The sequence below is a fragment of the Apodemus sylvaticus genome, chromosome 13 (assembly GCF_947179515.1).
Source record: "Apodemus sylvaticus chromosome 13, mApoSyl1.1, whole genome shotgun sequence".
In the NCBI taxonomy this organism is placed as follows: Eukaryota; Metazoa; Chordata; class Mammalia; order Rodentia; family Muridae; genus Apodemus; species Apodemus sylvaticus.
This window is the reverse complement of record NC_067484.1, coordinates 4,859,068-4,884,432: the sequence shown is the minus strand read 5'-3', so window position 1 is coordinate 4,884,432 and position 25,365 is coordinate 4,859,068. Positions and strand designations below refer to the sequence as shown.

General features: G+C 37.3%; 2 pseudogenes; both read right to left on the bottom strand.

Moving 5' to 3' along the window:
* LOC127664143 (ubiquitin-conjugating enzyme E2 G1-like) overlaps positions 1-14,955 on the bottom strand; it is a 39,452-nt pseudogene extending 24,497 nt beyond the window's left edge.
* Positions 14,956-16,187: 1,232 nt separating this feature from the next.
* Positions 16,188-21,358, bottom strand: LOC127664142 (UDP-GalNAc:beta-1,3-N-acetylgalactosaminyltransferase 2-like; annotated as a pseudogene).
* Positions 21,359-25,365: the final 4,007 nt, after the last annotated feature.

The following is a 25,365-nucleotide window of genomic DNA, read 5'->3' as shown; positions in this document are numbered from 1 at the left end:
TCATTGAAATGATACTCGCTATAACCATTTTGCTTGCTACTTTAGAATTTTTTCAATTTTCAAAATTAAGTTTTAATTTTAGTTGAAGGAGTGAAGATGTCAGTTCCAGTATACTTACTAAAGTGTGTCTGGAGGACCAATAATAAGGACTTCCCAACGATAGAGATCATTGTCGTCTATTAAACCTGCTGAAAAGCCTTCCATTGGATTTTTGTTGAGTTCTGTGGAAAAAGAAAATTTCAATAAAAACTTTAAAACAGTTTTTCTCCAACAGGTAAATTAAAGAATGACCATAAATATGCTATAAACTATAAAAACTATTAAAATGCTGCTTCATAACTATAACATTTCCATACAACAAGGAAGCCATGGGTATATTAACCTATCCAGATGGAATTGTTCTGTCTTCCTACATCTACCTTGGGATTCAACCAAAGCTCTTAGCATTCTGGGTAGGTTTTATGAGAGGCAATCAAAATGCAAATAAGGCTGATTCTCACAAGAGATTTTAGTTGAAAGAAAATCAAAAGTCAAATCAAATCAGAAATGGCAAGTTTTCTATAGCCTTTAAGACAAATCCTTAAAAAACAACCAAAAGCACTTTTACATCAGAATTGCCGAGTTTTTTCAACTCTTACTTACATTAACATCTGTCTGATTGCCTTGAGGTACATTCAACTATGCAACAGGAATAGCTTTCTAAGAATAGCTGGTGCCTACAGAAATAGTGATGGTATCATAAGATTCTTCTCTTCTAAACAGTGTTCTGCCATGAAGAATAGATGATGAGGGCAGAAAATTAAGAATAGAGACAAGGAACTAGTAAGGTAGAAAAACAAAGGCCAACAAAGGATCATCAAACAACAGGTTAGGAAGAGTATAACCTTAAGAGTTTACAGAGATGGACTTAATAAAATAAGGATGTCTTTGTAATGGGCAGATCGCATGAGTTTTTCAAATAGCCTTAAGTAAGTGTAACTGACATTAGAGGTATACTATATATAATAGGTATACTATATAATTTGATAACTTTAATATACTATCATCTTTGAAGGCAGGATAAGAATCATGATAGTAAGTATACACAACAATCACCAGAAAAGTTATTATTTTGTCAAGAGAGCTGAGGACTGACTGGTTCAAACTGGGCAGTGAGTAAGGACAAAACATGTTTAAGAGCAGTTCAGAAAGGACTTGCCAGAAATCTAAATGAGTACATGATTCTCATACAGTACTTGCCCATCATCAAGATAAGCCAACAAATCATGAAAGCAAATATAATACAACACAGAGTACTATAAAATGCCAAACAGTGTGCTGGTTACTATGGAAGCACTAACTCCATAACTTTGAGCAATCAAAGGTGGTTTTAGTTCAACAATTACAACTTCATATAGGGCTATTTGTCAATCTACTGGAATTTGAAATTACTTGGGAGACACACCTCTTGTGCATGTCTGAAGGTGCTTCTAAAACAGTTTAATTTGGAATGTGGTTGGAACTATTCTAAAAGGATTGTGAAACAGAATACAAGACTCATACCCACTCCCATCATTTTACTGCTGTCACATTGCAGCTATCATACCTTCCCAAGCATGATGAACTAAATAATTAATGAACCATAAACAATTCTTCCTAAAGCTGTTTTGATCAATTATTTTGTCCAACTAACAATAAAGTAATTAATGTACCTCACAACATGCAGACAACAACAACAAAATGATAAAAATAAAGAATTAAATTGTATTTTAACACAAAGAACTTCTTTTCTTGGATTTTGAACACAGATTTTATAAATCTAATAAGCAAAGCAAACAGATAAAATCTGCATTTTAAAATAGCATTAAGATATGATTTGCATTTTAAACTTATTATGTTTATAATCATATACCTTTCACTGAATCACTACTATGTTGCTAGCTACTGAAAAAGAATACGCATACACACTTTAGTGTTGATGGGAATGGCTCCTTTGAGGTCTAGCTCAAGAACTACCCTCCTATCTTTGAAACCTTTTTAAAAATAATTTATCAAATAATCTTGACTTCTGTTAAAAATCCTATTCATTATAGTTGCAGCCTGTATTGTATTACCTAGCATTTGACTATCATGGGTTCATTGCTCCAGAAAAATATATAAGTAAGGACAATGTGAAATAGGTACCCTAAAAGTAGTACAAGGAATAGGGGTTAAAGAAGTACAAAAGAAGGGCACATAACAATCTTTAATAGCTAAAAAAAAAAAAAAAAAAAAAAAAAAAAAAAGGCATGAAGAGCACCACAACTCTAAGGCCAGCCAAGTCTATATTGTGATGTCTAGTCTCAAAAGTTTAAAAAGGGGGAAGGGTGTGCAGCACAGAGGGACACACACATTTTATTCCAGAACATGGAAAGTAGAGGTGGGTTAAGTTGCAAAATGACCGTGACTAATAATGAGACCCTGCCTTGGAGGGAGAAAGGGAAAGAGAAAGACTTATAGGATATCTACAATGAAGAACTGGGCCTATACTGAACAAAGAGGCACAAATGAAACAAGACAAAATGGCAAAAACTGGAAAGTAAAGGCTTTTGTTAGCCATATTAAGTTTCAACTTCATACATGGAGCAATGATAACCCTTGGAAGAATTGGAATGTGTTTGTTCTTAATACATTTTCAAAAAGTAGGGTGAGCTTGGGAGATTTAAATGTTCAAAAACCAGTTTTAGAAGTTGGATAGATAGCCGGGTGTGGTGGCACACGCCTGTGATCCCAGCACTTGGGAGGCAGAGGCAGGTGGATTTCTGAGTTCGAGGCCAGCCTGGTCTACAGAGTGAGTTCCAGGACAGCCAGAACTACACAGAGAAACCCTGTCTCAAAAAACCAAAAAACCAAAAAACCAAAAAAAAAAAAAAAAAAAGAAGTTGGATAGATGGCTCAGAGCTTAAAAGATGATATACCAGGGAGCTAGAGAGATGGTTCATTATTTAAGAGCACTGACTGCTCTTCCAGATGTCCTGAGTTCAATTCCCAGCAACCACATGGTGGCTCACAACCACCTATTATAGGATCCGATGCCCTCTTCTGGTATCTGAAGACAATTACATTGTACTCATATACATAAAATAAATAAATAAATCTTAAAAAAAAAAGAAAAAGAAAGAAAGAAAGGAAAAGAGAGGAAAAGAAAAAAAGAAAAAGAAAAAAAAAAGATGATATAGCAGTTGCAGAGAGCTTGAGTTTGATTCCCAATACCCATATTAGGTGTAACTCCAGCTCTAGGGGAGATGATGCCATCTTCTGGCCTCAAATGCACAAACCCATATACAGACACAAATGTATACATAGTTAAAAAGAAAGCAGTCATTCTTTAAAAACCATGCTAGGCATGTTGGTACATACTTATAAATAACACAAATACTGAAGATACTTGATGAAGTGGTGAAATGGTTTTGAAACTAGAAAAGATTAATGGTTGTATAATACTATGAACATAGATATGTTTATCTACTATTATTTGTATATATGTTGTTTATTACATTTGACCATAGTATATCTCATCTTAGTTCTTAAAATGACACAAATGTATTAAAATAGGAAACACAAGATGAGATACTTGTTTGAAAGGGGGAAACTTACTTAATGTTAAATTTCTACAGCACATATATGTTGTATATGTTGGGAGAGGGGCTGTCTTTGCAGAGTTATAGACTGTACTTTGGACCTTGCATACGCTAGGCAAGTCTTCTACCACTGAGAGACATCCTCAGAATATATCAGGGTTTTTGCCAGAGAGGAAAGCAGGAAAACAAAGAAGCTAATATGTTTAACAGAGTACATAGCCAACAATGATAAGTTCACTCTTCTATAGCATGGAAACGCTATCTCAATTAAGGCCATTGGGTTCAAAAAAAGAGAGCCAAAACCGTCTTCAGCATAAGCAGTAAAGATAACTAGAACAACACTAACAAGTTTAAGGTGGAAAAGTGCAAGTGGAAATTGTTTCTCTAAGGTTTCTGTAGATAGAAAAATTACAGTAGCCATAGCCACGAGCAAATGAAATTCACGCAATCAAGTAGTTTTATTTGGTTGATTTTTCAGGTTTTTTTTTTTTTGTAAGACACGATTTTGTCTTAGTCGGCCTGAAATTTGTATGTAGGCTGGCTGGCCTTACCCTTTAGCCTCTTTGCTAAGACTACAGACATATGACACTATAATGGTTGTGGTTATTGCTGCTGTTGTTTTAAATAGGATCGTCCCTTGCAGCCCAGGCTATAGAATCAGACCTCACTCTGAGAAACAATCAACTAATTTGGGGCAGGGGGAGAGGCATGAATCCACAAAAACTAAGAGTAAGCATAATAGTGTATACTCTCTGATTTCAGCTTTTGGAGGGTGGGAAAAGAAGATCCTGTCAGGCCTGTCTCTAAAAAGATGAGAGCATATGAAAAGTGAACAAACATGAATTATTAGGATCAATACAAATTCATAAAGTGTTTATTAAAAACTAGGCTTATATACCAGAAAAGGTTCAGAGAAACAGTCATCTCAGTATGATGAACATTCCTAGTATCCACAATATGGTCTTCGAATACAAATTTACAGATAACAGTGAAGCAGAGCTTTGTGAAGAAATGACAGATTCTAAGTCTAAGGCATAAGGAAAAAATAAATGTGTTAGGCTCTTCTCAATACTCAATAAAACAAAAGCTATCAGTTGGTACTGTGGCCTTGTTTAAAGAACTCAACAGCCAACTTAACAGAAGCCCCACTGGCTAAAAATGTTATGAGTTGAGTATTAGTATGAATAATAACCGTGAAGGATAGACAAATGTATTTCAATACATGAGTAACTAACATACACACACAAAACCAACCAGCCATGGCTGTTATAATTAGGTGCTAGTAAACCATTTTGTCATTTTGATTTGGGTCTTATCCCACAGCTGGTTTAATGCCAACACTCAGGAGGCAGAGGCAGACAGATATCTGTGAGATCAAGGCTAGCCTGGTCTATAGAATGTGTTCCAGGACAGCCAAAGCTACAGAGAAAAAAGGATGGGAGGGAGGGATATACTTCTTCAACCATGTAAAGAATCAATCTCAGGTCAGCAGGCTTGGTAACAATATCTTTTCCACAGAGCCATCTCAACATCCAATTCTTTGCCCACTCTGTGCAAGCAATACATTATTTTGAAAACCAAAGAAAGTAGAAGAACCTTGCACTCTATTATCAAATACTGAAATATTAATTATGTTATCAAATAACATCTCTCTCTAAAAAACTCCAGTTATGCGATTGTTTATGGAGCCCCTGGGTATGGTTAAGTTGAACATGCCCAATTTTCTGAATTACTCAAACAAATTTAACTTTTCCTAACTCAAAAACATAGCTTCTTCTTCCTCCTTTTTATCTTCCTACTTTAAGAAGCTGCAGAAATTTAAAGTTTGCCTTCTCTGGGTTTTTGGGTCTTGTTTTGTTTTGTTTTTCTTTTAAAGCAAGATTGTCCTCTGGCTTAAAAAATAAAAATACATTAAGCTGAAAAGTTTCAGAAATGTCACTTTATTACTTTTTCTACATTTTTTAAAATTTCTATGTAAAATGAATAAGTCAAATAAATCTTTAAAAGATAAAAGTCATTATTTTTGAGGTAATCTCATGTAGTAAAACTGAACCTGTTCAAAGCTCATAGTAAGAGTCAAATATAAAATGGGGCGTGGTGGTGCACACCTGTAATCCTGGCACTTGGGAGGCAGAGGCAGGCGGATTTCTGAGTTCAAGGCCAGCCTTGTCTACAGTAGTGAGTTCCAGGACAACCAGGAAGAAACATGTCTCAAAAAAACCAAAAAAAAAAAAAAACAAAACAACAACAACAACAACAAAAAGAGTCAAATATAAAACACACAGAGAAACACATTAAGAGAATCCCTGTTATGAATATAACTAGCAGAAGCTACATGTGAGAAATTATAAGGACAAGACCTGGGATTGTAAGCAATTTTCTATAGAATCTAAACATTAAAGAGGTGAGAGATGTTTATGAGTTAACTGAATATATGAAATCTGACTAGATAACAGATATTAAGAAATATCTGCCAGGCAGTGGTGGCACATGCCTTTAATCTCAGCACTTAGGAGGCAGAGGTAAGTGAGCGAATTTCTGAGATCCAGGCCAGCTTAGTCTATATAACAAGTTCTAGGACAGCCAGGGCTATGCAGAAAAACCCTGTCTCAATAATAAACAAACAAACAAATAACAATGATGATAGTAATAATAAAAATAAACATTTTGTTTTTTTAGACAAAGTCTCACTGTCTGTCCCTAGATAGCTTGCTCTGCCTCCCTAGTGCCCCAGCACTAGGGTTAAAGGCAAAAATCATGACCCCAAACTTAGAGTCCCATCTTTACAGCAGATCCTCTTTGAATCTTTTTTTTTTTTTATCTTTCCATCTTTGCAAGTTTCTGGTTTTCTGAGGCAAAGTCTCACTATGTAGTCCAGGCTAGCATTGAATTTATAATCCTGCCTCAACTTAGAATTGAAATTACAGAAGTGCACCTACATGTCAAATTCTTTAAACCATTAAGGTAACAGATAAAACCTTTTATCTAAATATTCTGTAGATTCCCTTAAGTAAATTATGATTTACCAAAATAATGTTACCACTCTATCACAGGAATTGCTACACATCTACTGTAATAGTGTTGAGAAACAGAAAAGAGGTGTGTTTTGTAATTACTGTAACTACACAAACAATCATTTCCTCAACCTTCATTAATAAATAAATATTGGAAAAATACCAGTGGTGGTTTGAATGAGAACAGCCCTCATAAGCTCATGTTCATATACCTGGTTCCCAGTTTGTAGAACTGTTTGGGAAGGATTAGGAGGTATGGCCTTAATGGAGGAGATGTGTCAGCAGCAGTGAGCATTGAGATTAGCACTGTGTCTCTTGCTTGCTGTTTAAGAGTCAAATTTTCAGGTGTTCCTGCCACCATGCCTTTATTCAACCATTATAAATTCTAATCCTCTGGAACTGTAAGCCCAATTAAACACTTTCTTTTATAAATTGCCTTGGTCATGGTGTTTTTTCACAGTAATAGAAAAGTAACTAATAAAGTGATATATCAACAAACAACTGCAAAAATTTTATTACATTTCTACTATAGTTTTTTTTAAAGATCCAATCTAATAATCTTTATAGATTTCTAATCAACATTAAAACTGCTTACAATTAGAATATTTTTCTTTACATTTGAGTCATAGGCTACAGTGAGCTGACTTCCTAACTGGTTAAAAAAAGGGGGGGGACCATGGAGCAGACAGGCAAAAAACAGTCATTCCATATTTATAAAGACTTTCTAATATTCTGCCAAAAGGATTTTCTTCCTTAGAATTAACAGGTACATTCTACCATCTACATCTGACCATGGTGTGTCAGACTCTGATAGATCATTCTCAGGTTAAATAAAGCTGTTCTGTTGTTAAAGTCATCTAAATTCTCATTCTTTCTCTCTCCCTACAAACTCAAATGACTCTTATATTCTAACCATATCCTGATGAGTTTATCTAGACATATCCTGATGCGCTTTGTATGTTGTAGCTTGTGATTAAATACAACATCATCAGCATACTTCTCTGCTGAAATCTGATGCAGAAGGAATTCCTGAGAACAGAAGACCATATACATTATATGGTATTATATGTCAAGACTAAGTCTGCATTTCAATTGTCCTTAGTCTTGCCAAATTTAGTCATCTCATTTTTTTTCCAAGCTTCATTTTTTTATCCATGAAGTAGGATAAAACCTATAGGGGTATTATAAAACAGAAAAATAAGATGTGTGCCTATAAGTTTAAGTGTTTCCAATACGTACGTATTTGTCTTTACTCTGCAACATTGTATTTCCTTATAACGTGGTATTCTTACATATTCTTTCGAGAGAAAACTCTCCTGTGCGTTCTCTTTTGAGGCTACACGCTTAGACATACACGCAAAACCAAAGCTTTTTGCGTTACAACGTGTTGTTTAGGAAAAACGAGATAATTTCGCACGATGCGGGATTTCCTTAAAACGTGGTATTTTGACAAATTTCCTCGAAAGAAAATTCTCCTGTGGGTTCTCTTTTGAGACTACACGTTTAGACATACACGCAACATCGAATCTTTCGAGTTACAATGTGTTGTTTAGGAAATACAAGATAATTTTGTACGATGCGTTATTTCTTCTCTTAAAGTTTAAGTGTTTCCAATACGTACGTATTTGTCTTCACTCTGCAACACCGTATTTCCCTATAACATGGTATTCTTACATATTCTTTCAAGAGAAAACTCTCCTGTGCGTTCTCTTTTGAGGCTACACGCTTAGACATACACGCAACACCAAAGCTTTCCGAGTTACAATGTGTTGTTTAGGAAAAACAAGATAATTTCGCACGATGTGGGATTTCCTTAAAACGTGGTATTCTGACAAATTTTTTTGAAAGAAAATTCTCCTGTGGGTTCTCTTTTGAGGCTAAAAGTTTAGACAAACACGCAACACCAAATCTTTTTGAGTTACAACATGTTGTTTAGGAAATACAAGATAATTTTGTGCGATGCGTTATTTCTTCTCGTAAAGCTTAAGTGTTTCTAATTTGTACGTATTTGTCTTTACTCTGCAACACTGTATTTCCTAATAACGTGATATTCTTACATATAATTTCGAGAGAAAACTCTCCTGAGCATTTTCTATTGAGGCTACATGCTTAGACATACACGCAACATCAAAGCTTTTCGAGTTGCAATGTGTTGTTTAGGAAAAACAAGATAATTTCACACGATGCGGGATTTCCTTAAAACGTGGTATTCTGAAAATTTTTTCGAAAGAAAATTCTCCTGTGGGTTCTCTTTTGAGGCTAAACGTTTAGACAAACACGCAACACCAAATCTTTTCGAGTTACAACATGTTGTTTAGGAAATACAAGATAATTTTGTGAGATGCATTATTTCTTCTCGTAAAGCTTAAGTGTTTCCAATATGTACGTATTTGTCTTTACTCTGCAACACTGTATTTCCTAATAACGTGATATTCTTACATATAATTTCGAGAGAAAACTCTCCTGTGCATTTTCTATTGAGGCTACATGCTTAGACATACACGCAACACCAAAGCTTTTCGAGTTGCAATGTGTTGTTTAGGAAAAACAAGATAATTTCACACGATGCGGGATTTCCTTAAAACGTGGTATTCTGAAAATTTTTTCGAAAGAAAATTCTCCTGTGGGTTCTCTTTTGAGGCTACACATTTAGACATACATGCAACACCAAATCTTTTCGAGTTACAACGTGTTGTTTAGGAAATACAAGATAATTTTGTACGATGCGTTATTTATTTTCGTAAAGCTTAAGTGTTTAAAATACGTACTTATTTGTCTTTACTCGGCAACACCGTATTTCCCTATAACGTGTTATCTTACATATTCTTTTGAGATAAAACTCTCCTGTGCATTCTCTTTTGAGGCTACATGCTTAGACATACACGCAACACCAAAGCTTTTCGAATTACAACGTGTTGTTTAGGAAAAACAAGATAATTTCGCACGATGCGGGATTTCCATAAAACGAGGTATTCTGACAAATTTTTTCAAAAGAAAATTCTCCTGTGGGTTCTCTTTAGAGGCTACACATTTAGATATATACGCAACACCAAATCTTTTCGAGTTACAATGTGTTGTTTAGGAAATACAAGCTAATTTTATACGATGCGTTATTTCTTCTCCTAAAGCTTAAGTGTTTCCAATAGGTACGTACTTGTCTTTACTCTGCAAAACTGTATTTCTTTATAACTTGGTATTCTTACATATTCTTTGGAGAGAAAACTCTCCTGTGCATTCTCTTTTGAGGCTACACGCTTAGACATACACGCAACACCAAATCTTTTCGAGTTACAACGTGTTGTTTAGGAAATACAAGATAATTTTGTACGATGCGTTATTTCTTTTCGTAAAGCTTAAGTGTTTCCAATATGTACGTATTTGTCTTTACTCTGCAACACTGTATTTCCTTATAACGTGGTATTCTTACATATTCTTTCCAGAGAAAACTCTCCTGTGCGTTCTCTTTTGAGGCTACACGCTTAGACATACACGCAACACCAAAGCTTTTCGAGTTACAACGTGTTGTTTAGGAAAAACAAGATAATTGTGTAGGATGCGTTATTTCTTTTCATAAAGCTTAAGTGTTTCCAATACGTACATATTTGTCTTTACTCTGCAACATTGTATTTCCTTATAACGTGGTATTCTTACATATTCTTTCCAGAGAAACAGCTCCTTTGCGTTCTCTTTTGAGGCTTCACGCATAGACATACATGCAACACCAAAGCTTTTCGAGTAACAATGTGTTGTTTAGGAAAAATGAGATAATTTCGCACGATGCGGGATTTCCTTAAAACATAGTATTCTGACAAATTTTTTCGAAAGAAAATTCTCCTGTGGGTTCTCTTTTGAGGCTACACGTTTAGACATACACGCAACACCAAATCTTTTCGAGTTACAACGTGTTGCTTAGGAAATACAAGCTAATTTTGTAGGATGGGTTATTTCTTCTCGTAAAGCTTAAATGTTTCCAATACTTACGTATTTGTCTTTACTCTGCAACACTGTATTTCCTTATAACGTGTTATTCTTACATATTCTTTCGAAAGAAAACTCTCCTGTGCATTCTCTTTTGAGGCTATATGCTTAGACAAACACGCAACACCAAAGCTTTTCCAGTTACAACCTGTTGTTTAGGAAAAACAAGACAATTTCGTACGATGCAGGATTTCCTTAAAACGTGGTTTTCTCAGAAATTTTGACGAAAGAAAATTCTCCTGTGGGTTCTCCTTTGAGGCTACACGTTTAGACATACATGCAACACCAAATCTTTTCGAGTTACAATATGTTGTTTAGGAAATACAAGATAATTTTTTACGATGCGTTATTTCTTCTCGTAAAGCTTAAGTGTTTCCAATAAGTACGTACATGTTTTTACTCTGCAACACTGTATTTCCTTATAACGTGGTATTCTTACATATTTTTTCGAGAGAAAACTCTCCTGTGCATTCTCTTTTGAGGCTAAACGCTTAGACATACACGCAACACCAAAGCTTTTCAAGTTGCAACGTGTTGTTTAGGAAAAACAAGATAATTTCGCACGATGCGGGATTTCCATAAAACGTGGTATTCTGAGAAAATTTGACGAAAGAAAATTCTCCTGTGGGTTCTCTTTTGAGGCAACACATTTAGACGTACACGCCACACCAAATCTTTTCGAGTTACAACGTGTTGTTTAGGAAATACAAGCTAATTTTGTACGATGCGTTATTTCTTCTCGTAAAGTTTAAGTGTTTCCAATACGTACATATTTGTCTTTATTCTGCAACACTGTATTTCCTTATAACGTGGTATTCTTACATATTCTTTCAACAGAAAACTCTCCGGTGCGTTCTCTTTTGAGACTACACGCTTAGACATACACGCAACACCAAAGCTTTTCGAGTTGCAACGTGTTGTTTAGGAAAAACAAGATAATTTCGCTCGATGCGGGATTTCCTTAAAACGTGGTTTTCTGAGAAATTTTGATGAAAGAAAATTCTCCTATGGGTTCTCTTTTGAGGCTACATGTTCAGACGTATGCGCCAGACCAAATCTTTTCAAGTTACAACGTGTTGTTTAGGAAATACAAGCTAATTTTCTACGATGCATTATTTATTCTCATAAAGTTTAAGTGTTTCCAATGGAATCTGGGCATGAGAAAGCAGCTTTCCAGAAGAATGTGGTTCCTAGTAAGTGAACCAGGCACCAGGAAAAACCTTACACACCTGTGATTATATGGAAATTAAAAATTGCCTTGCCAGGTTATAAAAAGAGAATATATAAAACTAGGAAATTTTGCAAATGTGAACATAGATCTAGAAGATTTAGAAGGACAAGCAAAAGGGTTAACATGATTAAAATGCACTGTATGCATAAAATGATATCCACATAAAATTAAAAAAAAAATTCTACATTTTAAAAATAACCAAATAGCTAATCTACACCCCATTCCAGCTGTTTTTCTATGGGCCAGGGGTGTCCTAGGGATCACAGCCCTCCAAACCACCCACAGTTCTACCCTTTCCCATAATCTCCATATGCCAGTCTACAACTTTGGGAGAAGACTTCTGCTTTATGGGAGGACATGCTGTTCTAGAAACCCAGAGGCCTCACAGACACTTTGAACCACAGAGGCCACAGTGACACCCAAACACCAGAGATAATGCAGGCATAAAACTCCCAACAAAGGCACTCTACTTGATCTGAAGATTTGCTGGTCACCAAAAGCACAGGCCATTCAGGCCAGAACACCAGAGAGGGAAACAGAAAACAAGGGAGAAAACATCCAAAATCCATACAACTAACAAAGCAATACTCAGAAATCATAATAACCCCAAACAAAGAGAACAGGGCAGTAGCTCAAGAACATAATCAAAAACAACCAGGGCCATATGGCACCACCAGAGCCCAGCTATCCTACTACAGCAAGTCATGAGCATTCTAACACAGCTGAGGCAAAATAAATTACCTTAAATCTAATCATATGAAGATGATAGTGGCCCTTAAACAGTAAATGAATACTCCCTTAAGGAAATCCAAGAGAGTACAATCAACCAGGTAAAAGATGAATTAAACTGCTCAAGACCTGGATATGGAAATAGAAGTGATAAATAAAATATAAATTGAAGGAATACTGGAGATGGAAAATCTAGGTAATTGAACAGGAACTAGAGACACAAGCATCACCAACAAAATACAAGAGTTGGAAGACGGAATTTCAAATGTAGACGAAAAGACACAATAAACTGATTTATCAGTAAAAGAAAATGTTAAGTGTTAAAAATTCCTGACACAAAACACCTAGGAAATCTGTGAGACTAATAAAACAGCAAACATATGAATAATAGATTAGAAGAAGAAAATTCTTAGGGCAAAGACCCAGGAAATATTTTTCAACAAAAATATAGAGAAAATTTAATGATCAAAATAAAGAGATGCCTATAAAGATATAAGAAATTTTAAGAACACCAATATATTGCACTGGGAAAGAATGTCCACTTGCCACATAAAAATCAAAACAATAAAATCTACAAAACAGAGAAAGAACATTAAATATGGCTGGGGAAAGATCAGGTAACATACAAAGGTAGACCTAGCAGAATTACACCTGAAACCTCATACTCATCGAAGGACAGTCTAGCAGGATGATTTCTCAATTCTGAGCATATATACCCCAAAGCCAATGGTACCCACATTTGTAAAAGAAACATTGCTAAAGCTTAAATTGCACATTGAACTCCACACATTAACAGTGGGAGATTTCAACACCCCACTGTCACCAACTGACAGGTCATCCAGATAAAAACTAAACAGAGAAATAAGTAACTAACCAACATAATGAACCAAATAGACCTAATAGACACCTATAAAATATTCACCCAAACACAGAAGAATACACCTTCTTCTCAGTACATCATGGATCCTTCACCAAAACTGAGCATATAGTTGGTCACAAAGCAAGCCTCAACAGATACAAGTAAATTGAAATAATACTTCGTATTTTACCAGACCTCCATGGTTTAAAGCTGGACTTTAAACAACAGAAACAGCAAAAAGCCTACACAAGCCAGGCAACTAAATGAATCTATACTCAAGGATCTCTTGATCAGGAAAGAAATAAAGAAGAAATTAAAGACTTTCTAGAATTCAGTGAAAATGAAGGCACAAAATACCCAAACTTATGGAATACAATGAATGTCGAAATTTTTTATTCTAAAATAGAGATTGATTCTCACAAGTTGCATAAAACACAGCATTTATAAAAACAATTTTATAGAAAAATAATTGAGTACATTGTGATACTTGTGGAACACCATGCTATTGGAGTACTTTCAGCTAAAGCTTCAGAGAAACTAATATTCTTTTTTTTTGTTTTTTTTTTTTGGTTTTTTTTTTTTTTTTTTGGTTTTTTCGAGACAGGGTTTTTCTGTGTAGCCCTGGCTGTCCTGGAACTCACGCTGTAGACCAGGCTGGCTTTGAACTCAGAAATCCGCCTGCCTCTGCCTCCCAAGTGCTAGGATTAAAGGCGTGCGCCACCACTGCCCAGCGAAACTAATATTCTTAATCAAAATATTCACTGTATACCACAACCTGTCTTTGAAAAGAAGTTCCTATTGTGTTCTTACTAGACCAGAACATTCGTTCTTCAGAGCTACTTTCCCACACATAGTAGTCATATGTGTGCATATCCTTATAGTGACTGGATACTCATGCTGGGAGGGACCTCACCAACCACTTAAGTCTATGCATCCTCTAGAGGTAAAATAAGGCTGAGAGGTGTGCCTCACCCCCCCCCAACACACTCACACAGACACAGACACACACACACACACACACACACACACACACACACACAGACAGACACAAACTCCAGGGATCTTCTGCAACCACTTAAGAAGTTATCACAAAGGTATACATTTTGTCCTCTTCTGTGAGATAACTGTTTCTGGTTATTCAGATTGAGGAAGAAATAGTAAACGCTACTAACATGGTATGACGCCTCACTGTCAAGACCACTTGAGTCAATCACAGGCTCCAGTTCCCACTTTGTTAAAAGAATCGCCCAGGAGAATGACTCAAGTCTTCAGTCAATGGAAGCCTCACCTGAGCTGTTTCTATAGGGAGTCATAATTTAAAAGTTTTTTTTTCTGTGATAGGCCCCCATGACCACTCAAAAGCTAAAGGGACTGTGATCATTCTTCTCAAAATTCCTGTGTCAGAACTTCTGTTGTTCTACGAATGCTCCAGGGTAAGTTGCTAAATAAAAATACAAAGCTAAGCGTAGTTCCCCACAATACTGTGAGCCACACATAACAGTCTCTAAATGGAGGCAGCCTTTGACTTCACAACTCACCTGCCATCGGAGGGTGGCACGGATAATATACACCATCAGATCTGTCCTACTTCTCCCCACTTGATTTTAATTTTAGATGCCAGACAGAGAAATTGAGCTAGAAAAGTCCCTACAGCCATTACAGTTTTTTTTTTCCCTGTGGAGAAAGAAGATTGCCTACTAGTGCGAGGGTAACAGTCCAACCATAAGAATTTAACAACTGGAATGTATACACCAGAAACAAAACCTTTGCCCTCACAAATGATGTTATGTTTTTTTGGGAAAAGACAATTTACTTGTCTATTAATATATAAGAAATGTTTTGATTACAATTGATTTTTCTGCCTTTTCTGTTTTCACAGCTTCCTGCATTCAAGATGTAAATATGAAATAGAAACAGTAGTCTAAATCTGAGTAGAGTTAACATCTGCTGTGGGCTACATTTAAAAAGTTTACTACAGTGATTTGGTTGGTCATTCTGAAAAATATCCTTTAAGCTAAGGAAACACATCTTCAAACCTGTAATATATTTTCCCCTATGTTATGCCTACACTGAGCCTGTCTTGCACATATCACCACCTCCTGTGCAAGCGTAGGTAAACATCAGGCAAGGCAGAGTGCCTTCCCTACACGTCCCTGTGACGTGAACCCTGGGGTGCTTATTTTTACTCATACTCACAAAAACAGTTTAGTGAGAGTAAGTGTCTCAGTACTAAGCTGAGACATTCAGGATTTACATTAAACAGAAAAAGAAAACATGCTATGTATGTAAATAAACATCTTTAATAGTAATATATCAAACTCCAGTTCACAACATTTCCTTTTCAAGGCCAGGTTGTCTGTATCAGAGACCCACAAACTGCTATTTCTAGAACCCATGCTTTGGTGTGTGGTGCCACTGTGCCTCACTGCACCTTTGTAGTTTCTTTCTGGCCTAATTAAGTGATGTGGAGCTACTTTGTAATCCTGCTTGAGATTTAATCCTGCTTGAGATTCAAAGGGAGTTATTTTCTGAATTTGGCCATTTAAACAAACATGGAAATGATGAGTTACTAATTGGCATAAGTGACCAGAAACTAGCAATATTTTTATAAAAAGAATTTGGTATAAATGATCTTTCAATTTATAAATAAAAACTTAGGCTACAGTTAACAGTTGATTCATTAAGATCTGTGCAAGCATTAGTAATACCCTACTGCTTACATCTCAATTCCAGCCAGGGCTTTCCTTAGACTTACAACAGACCCTGGTCTTTGGGGTTTATTGTACTTTTGCTTCACACTGACAAGGATCCCCACACAGTTCTTTCAGTTCCCAGAGTTTGCTCAGCTCTTCAGGTGAGGTGAGTACTGAGGAGAAGATAGTATTCCTGTCTCACAGGTTTTCTCACACAGCCACAGGCTGTCCTGGTGTCTTTCAGGTCCTATGGTTGCCATCTAAATGTCCGTGGTGATAGGTCTTTTACCTTCCAGAGTTGCCTGCCAGCCAGTCAAAGATATTCTTGGAGATCACATACCCTGTCCCACATGCAAAGGCAGGGCAAGTGGGGCTGGGGTATTCCAGCTCTTGCCATTTTTTGATTCTGTCCACTGTCCAATTCAACCTGAGATTTCCCCACCACAAATTAGGCTCATCTAGAGTCTTCTGAGAAATTCTATTAAACACACCTTCTAAGTCTATGTAACAGTCATCATCTGTCTTGATAGCAAACTGAAGCTGGTGGATTCCACAGTCCATCTACAGAAGTTCAATAATTTTGCAGGAACATTCTAGAAAGTATCCACTACATCCATGAAGATGACATCAGCATGGACACTGCTTTCCTCCTGCAGTAAGGCATCTTCCACTTGCAGATCCTGTATATGATCTGCAAGTTTCTGGGGTCAAGAATAAAGACTTTGTAATAGTTTTCCTGAACCGTGTAGATAATGCCACTGCAACTCCTCCCACACTTTCCATGAATTCATGAGGCAGTGCCCCTTCTCCAGCTGTGAGGACTCTGATAACACCCCCTCCATCATTCATGGTCACTCTGTGCAGTTTTCTAGACATCAGGCCTTGGAGAGCTTGGCTTTGCCATGTGATTGTACCTTCAAAGCTCTCTGGTAAGATGAATTTTTCCACACGCTTATACCATAGCTTGTTCACTTGTATGCTGCATCTTGGAGAACTAAATCGGGTGATGAAAAGGGCATCCTCCCGCTTTGTCTGATACAACTTGACTGTGTTGTTCCTTTGAAAACCAACATCACTAGCATCATAGAACATGTTAAGACTGGTAATCATGATTGGATAGAGAATTTTGAAGCTCACTATGACAGCACAGTCTTCAGAGAGTTTAGATGAGGAGGCATCTTGCGGACAGCTGAGCACCTCAATTTCTTATTCAAAATTGTGATCCAGATCTTGAGGCTTGGAGACACAAGTTTCTGACCTGTATCTTGGCAAGGAGTTCTTGAGGCATAGTGGCTATGAAAAGCTTAAGCCCAGGCCAGGTAGTACACACCTTTAATCCCAGGAGACTAAGACAAAGAGATCTCTTGAATGTAGATTTTTTTAACCCCGAGCTTCTATCTTTCTTTGGGGTGATGACATTTAGGAATTCATGTTTTGTGTTGCGGTCAAATCAATTCTTGACATAAGAGCACAGTATTTCTGATTAAGAACACAGCATATAATCTTCACAGAACATAATTCAAACTGAAATGATAGTGCTTGTAAACGTCAGTCATGGTAGCACACACCTTTAATATCAGCATTTAGAATACAGAGGCAGATGAATCTCTGAGAATTTGAGAGCATGAAAATACAGGTTTCCTCAGAATGGTAAGGGCTTAATAAAGTGGCACTGTATCAGAAATAACAGAAAACAAAACAAACACACACAGAAAAAGAATACTTGAAGTTGTAGGGCAGCTCTAGAACTCCATCACTTGGGAGGTGGAATCCACAGAATTAGCACACAAGTTCATCCTCCATTCTTACAGAGCATCCAACCAGACTAGGCTATAAGATACCCATATGAAAAACAAGTATATAGCAAAGAATATAGATGAAAATAAAAAATAAAGAAGGGAAAACAAAAACTACTAAATTTTGGCTACACTATTTTAATTCCTCCCAAGACCACATCCTTATATCATGTCTATCAAACATCCTACTTTTGCAAAATGAAATATAAGCAATTCTTTGCCTACAGAGATGAGCTTGGTTTACTCTCTGTCTTTTCTTTGTTGTTCTTCGGACACTGCTTGGCTACCTCTTGCTTTCTGTATCATTATACTACAAAGGGTTTGACCCTGTTCATGCAGCATCTTGGATCCAAAACTCTCTGGAAATCAGGAAATTTGAAAAGCTTTCAGATGAGCCCTATGTGAGAACACGGGGTCAGAAGTCATGAGAGACACAGGCAGCATTAATATTCCCTCCAGTGTGGTCCTCTCCCCTTCTCCACGGGGACTTGCTTAGGATGTGTTCTCCTTCCGGGGGAAGCATCAAGCATTGTATTAGAAATGGAGAGCTAGGTCTGAGTTGGGATTCCATCTGTGATTCAATCAGTGAGAAAGGATTCTTTCACCAGTTTTGTTTCCTCGTTTGATTTTCTAACAGTGGTTAGTCAACTGTGAGGCGAGGGTAAAACCAACTGGGACAGAGCTCTTAGCTGAAACTTGTCTTTAATTATGTCTCTTCTCTTTTTTATTTATACATTTTATACATCACCAGTCATTGAAAGTGATTCTCAATCACAAGACAGAAACTGAATTGCCAAAGTTTACCTGAGCATTCTCACCATGGTGGCTTCAAAATTCATAGAACCCTTTAAGCCTAAGTCACAAGCAAATGATCTTAAATGGGAACACAGTTTATTCTAACAAATGGTTCTGCTGTGCATTGGGACAAGTCTCCTCTAAGTGCTCAGTTCATCTTTCCCACAAATGACAGCGACTCTGGGACAAATTAGGACCTGCAATGACTCTAGATGTTTACTTAGTGTTTGGAACCTTAACAGGAGACCCAGAACCAGATGACATTTCAGCTTGTCTTGGAGCAGTTTCTCATCACAGCACACTACAAGGACATGCTTTCTTGACAGAAATCTGAATCAAGTGGCAGAAACCTGGGGATCATTGTCTGACTACTTAGTGCTTGGAGCCTCCTGTCTTGGTGAGTAACTGGGGTGAAAGATGGCTAACTTGGGAAGAAAGTCATTTGTATTTGGAAAGAAGTCCTAACAACATGTTGTAGTTTTGGTTATTAACAAGATTTTATTCCCATCATCCAAGTTCTTACCTGGAAGAAGACCTAGTGCTCTAATGAAGCAAAAATGAAGAAAAAAACCCATCAATTGTTTGATGAATATACTTTAATTTATTTATTTACATGGTAGCAGACAGAATGTGGAGTTGACCTTTAGATAAGACTTTAACAGTTTAGAAGAGATGCCTTGTGTCTGAGAGATGCCTCAGTCAGGAAGGAGGTCACACTACAGTCAGAAAGACTGAGTTATAAACCCCAGCCAATATTCATAAATATGGATCAAAACACTGTCATGTGATCCCATTACATGGAAGGCAGAAGCTAGAATGTGAGTGGTTACATAACTTTCCCAATTGTCTATGGCAAGTCAATGAAATACTAAATCTAGAAAACTGAGGTGGCACAAAGGTAGAGTGAGTTTTCTGATCTTGGAATATGGCTCTCACATGCACACACAACATTGACATTCCCCTTAGGAAATACCTTGATGAATACTTGTGCTTCAGTGCAAATTTTCAAATCTGGAAAGACAATACACATATGATTGCATTGGATCCTATTACAGGATCTAGATTTTTGTAGCTCTCAGTCACTAACATCGTTGAAAAGGTGGTAGGGTTTTTCAGACAGCACTTACATGCATGCAGAGATACCATTGCTCAAATTGCCTTTTCAAGTTTCAGGTATTATGTTTAAATATTTGTTTACTTGGTTGGAATTTTTCTGATAAATATTTTGTCACTTGAGACATAGTTTCAATGTGTCACCCTGCATAACTTGGAACTAAGCGTAATTATTGTCCCTGTGTTTCTTTAGTGCTAGGATTAAAGGTATTAACTACCACACCCTCCTTTTCATTTGAGATTTCTCCTCTACAAAGAAGTTCTCTTCTTGGGTTCTGTTATACCATACGTGCACTCCTTTTTATTTTAAATTAAGAGTTTCAGGACTGACAGCAAGTATAAGTAGACTGCTTCTATAATGTCCAGTCATGTTTGTAATAGCAGAAACAGTGTACATTGGTGGAGACAAAATGTAGGTGTTGGATTTCCCCATATCTGAATTCTGTTCAGAACTCACTAATAAATAATCAAAGCTGTCCTCTACCATTAAATTAAGCTATGACGTTAAGGGTATCTTTGCTCAAGGGTGTTTGACTATATGGTTATTAATCAATGGGATGGACAGAGAATTATGTATCTTAGAAATAAAACCAGCTCACACAGCGCGTGAAGTGACAGGTGCAGAAGGAGGGAGCACTGACAGCCTAACGTAGGGATTGAGGAAGCCAGAAGCTCACAGTGTTCCAGAGAGGTTTCCTCTTACCTACTGCCTTTAGCTTCTGGGGTCCCTCAAATGCACTTCAGATATTCACACCAGGAAGCAAGGGCTGTCACACACTGATTCATTTCTCTGACGCATCTCAGATTTTTTAAATGTAATCCAAATGCTAGCAAGTAAGTCAGAAGAGATAATAGCTGGTGATAGAAGCTATGCAAAGCAATATTATCCACAGAGAAAGAACAAAATGTCAAATGCTTTCCAATAACTGAATCTACAATGAGGGTGAGAAGGTAATAAAGTTAATTTGTTGAATCAGGTAAAGAATGTTAGAGAAGGAAAAATATTTTCTGTAGAGATAGAGAGAATGTGTTCAAGCTGGTGAATGGATTCACTGTCAGTTCACTTCTACTAGTTAGTGAACTTCTAGTAAATAGGCAGGGAGGAGGTGCCCACGTAGAATGTCTTTAGTTATGTCTGTGTAATGACCCTTCTGAAACCTTAAAACTAGAACTCGTGTATTTATACGATGTGCAGTTTTTGTTGCTATCAGAAGCTTACCAATTCTAGATTATCACCTAGTGTTTTGCTCTTTTTCAGATTGTTACGAAAGATTCTTGGAAAACATGAGCAATTATTGGGTTTTGTTTTATTTGGTTTTCCTTTGGAAACAGTTTGCAGTGTTTTGTTTTCTTTGCAAGCTATGCATGAATTTCATATATATATGTGTGTGTGTGTGTGTGTGTGTGTGTATATATATATATATATATATATATATATATATATATATATATATATATATATATATATTTGTTGATCTTGTTAATGGGTTTGTTGTTTGCATTTACTCACTAAATCACAATTGGTAACAAAGCCTTGAATGTCCGAGCCATCGCCAATGTTAGCTAAGGCATTTGCTTAGCATCAAACTGTGTATCATCTATGCTTCCTCTGGAAATGCACTGTGCACTCCAGCAACTTATGGAAAAAGTTCTTCCTATCCATTCCTAGTTGTTTCCATGAATTTATTTGTGTAATTTGTCTCTGTTTTAACTCTAATCTAATGTTAACTCAAGGTGACTTGAAAATAATTCTCAATCCACCAAGTAGATGGTGTGACAGGCAGAGTTGTTACATGTATTTGGAAAGAGGCCATGAAATAATGAATTTATAAATTGGGTACTCAGAGTCTGACCCCAGTCATAGGATGATCTAAGCCATGTGCCACAGAAAACACAATGGTGTTCACAGGACACAGCAGATAAGAGTCTTTCCTTTCATATCAAGACACTGGGACTAACAGACTGAAGAAATAGATAGATTGGGACAGGTTAGCTGTGTTTATTGGTTTTGAAGTAAGAACGTAAAGGGATGCTTTTGTGTAGCATAAGAGCCAAATGCTGCCAGGGAAGACAGTTCCCTCTCTTCTTGCACCAGGTCTCCTTCCTTCCATACAGAAGTTGCTGGCTTCTATATGGCAGCAACTCACTGCATATGGACAATTGCTCCTGATCCCTGGTGTAGCCAGAGCTCCCCTTTGTAGCACACATTTAAGATGGTGCAGGCTATTCTGTTACCTGCTTCCTCCCTTATGTTCAATAAACCGGCCCTCGGCCTCCAATCCTATATACAGAGGTAGACACTTACATAATTATAATGAAAGTATAATTAATTAAATAATAAATATCATACGTAAAGGAAATTTTACAGTACATATAAAAAATTTTACGTCAGTAAGAGAGAAATGTGTAAATTGCTTTCTTCTATTTTAGTTTATTTTTTTAAATGAACAAAATAAAATTATTGTGTTATTTTTCTTTCAAAAATGAGCATATAGTTGTGTATTTGGCAGAAATGAATGGATAAAATGTTACCTAAGTGTACTTTATTTATATATTCAATTTTCAATTTTATTTATATGTTTTACACACAGATACATACAGAGAGACCCATTGGAGTTTGGTTTGATTTTAAAGCTATATGTTAAAGGCTTTGCTCTTTAAAGGCTCCATTATATCACTTCTATTATTCCTTTTACACAATTTGCTAGTTTTTGCAGTAGAGACGAAACAGCTCACCATTCCAGTGGAACAAAATTCTAAGGCAGCTAGGCCTTCCACTCTCCTCTCAGCTCAGTCCCACTGTTCCAAGAGCAAATGCTTCGGGAATCCTGTTTCCCCGGATGAGAAAATGAAATGACAAGAACTAGACAAGATAAATTAAATGTCATAACATTGCCTACAAGACAATACTTCTCAGTCAAAAATATCTTTAGATTTCCCTTTGTGATTTCTGTATTGTTTCAACCTCCATCTTTAGATCTTGGATGACTTTGTTTAATTCCTTCACTTGTTTTGTTGTGTTTTCCATTAGTTTTTCAAGGGCTTCTTGTGTTCTCCTGTATTTCTTTAAGGGAGTTATTTATATCCTTCTTGAAGCCCTCCATCAGCCTCATGAGCTGTGATTTTAAATCTAAATCTTGCTTTTCTGGTGTTTTGGGGTATCCAAGACTTGCGGTTGTTGCAGAGTTGGGTTCGGATCATGCCATGTTGCCTTGATTTCTGTTAGTAACATTCCTACATTTGCCTTTTGACATCTGGTTATCTCTGGTGTTACTTGGTCCTGCTGTTTCTGGCTGGTGCTTATCCCTCCTGTGTGCCTGCAAGCCTATCTCAGCAATCCTGGGTGACCAGGTTTCCCCTGGTGCAGATTGCTGTGGGGCTGTCTGCCTTGTGGGTGCAGGTTGGGCACTGGCAGACCAAGGCCCAAGTGATCTTACCCTCAGGTGTTCTCTGCATTCCTGGCTTCAACAACCCACTCAGTCATAGGAGAGAAGATGTTGGCCTCACCTCTAATTGTGGGAATCAGTGCAGAATAGATATATCTTCTAGCTGTGGTGGTGCTGTCCAGCTCCTGGGAATAGGTGGGACCCTGGTGGGCTGTGTCCTAAGAGGTCTTCTATTCTGTTGATCCCTGCATACCTGTCTGCCCCCTACATAGTCACAAGATCAAAAATGGAGGTGCCTCACCTCTAAATGTGGAACTCCTAACTGCCTCCCTACAGGGAAGATGACTCCTGGTAGGGTAGGTGCCCAGCTGGCTGTGGTGCTGCTGAGCTCCTGAGTGCAGGCTTTATTCTTTTTTAATTCTTCATGAGATTCTATGTAAAGTGTTCTTAATGTAGTGTTTCCTTCAGTGATTAGCACAGTAAGTTTTTAGGCACATTCATCTTCTTCTCCCTGAGAATATAGCACAGGATGAAAAACATTCTCTGAAAAGGAAAACTCCTCCACTGCTGGTGGGGTTGCAAAGTGGTACCACCACTCTGGAAATCAGTCTGGTGGTTCCTCTGAAAACTGGGCACCTCATTTCCAGAAGATCCTGCTATACCACTCCTGGGCATATACCCAGAAGATTCCCCAGCATGTAATAAGAATACATGTTTCACTATGTTCATAGCAGCCCTATTTATAATTGCCAGAAGCTGGAAAGTACCTAGGTATCCCTCAACAGAAGAGTGGATGCAAAAAATGTGGTATATATACACAATGGAGTACTATTCAGCCATTAGAAACAATGAATTCATGAAACTCTTAGGCAAATGGATGGAGCTGGAGAACATCATACTAAGTGAGGTAACCCAGACTCAAAAGATGAATCATGGTATGCACTCACTAATAAGTGGATATTAGCCTAGAAAACTGGAATACCCAAAACATAATCCACACATCAAATGAGGTACAAGAAGAACGGAGGAGTGGCCCCTTGTTCTGGAAAGCCTCAGTGAAGCAGTATAGGGCAAAACCAGAACAGGGAAATGAGAAGGGGTGGGTGGGAGAACAGGGGGAGTGAAGTGGGCTGATGGGACTTTTGGGAATGGGGGTTTAGAAAAGGGGAAATCTTTTGAAATGTAAATAAAACATGTATCAAATAAAAAAAAGCATTATCTGATTTAAATACCCCACACTTGCCAGGACACACACCTGGACAAATCATTTTGAAATCTTGACCTGAGAGATGTGGTGAACGTAGATCTATGTCTCGTCCTTCTCTCATACCTCTTAGTGCTTGGACATTTTGTATTGAAAATGTGAACCTAACCATTCCAAGGGATAATCAAGGAGAAAGAATTATTGTACATATGTGGTGTAAAACATTCAGATACATCAGGAAGCATCTTGAGCAGGTCTAGAAGGTAGTGCATGGCCAGTGGACTGAATGCGCCATGAGAAGAGAGAGGAGGTAGAGTGAGAGAAGCAGAGAAGAAGGAGGAGAGAGGACAACTAACAGAAGCAAGAAGACAAAGTGCCAAGAGAATGACCAAGAGAAGGAGAGGAAGAGAAGAATAGAGCATGAGCACATGGTGAACGTATCTGGCTTTATAGGAAAGAGAAGCAAGGGAAAATGAATGAGGCCTATGGACTACAGAGGTTTAGGGTAGGGAACTAGGATGAGAACTCTGTAAGAGTGACTTGCAATGCTATGAGAGTCTGGCAGCCAGAATCTGCTTTGGTTTATCAATAGGCATTTTAGTTAGCCATTTGTCCTGAGTGTCTTTGGGAACAAAGGAGTTTGATGTGCTGAAACAGTCTGGAATGCTTGGCTGATAGGAATGGCGCTCCAGGGGCAAGGCCATGCAACTTGCTTATACTTTACTAGCACTGAAGTTCCTTCTGCATGTCTATCTGACATAACTTCTCTGCTCCAAGTACTGACATAAAAGTTCAGCCCTGATTCCTAATTGATTCCTTGGATAGCTCGTTTAATTTTAACTTCTTGTTTTGCTAAGTTTTGTATTGTTTCTGACAGGAAGATTACTATAAGTTACTTTAGACCCTTGTGGAGATGCTGTCATCATAGACTTACTGTTGAGTTAAAAATCATCAATCTTTTGGTAATA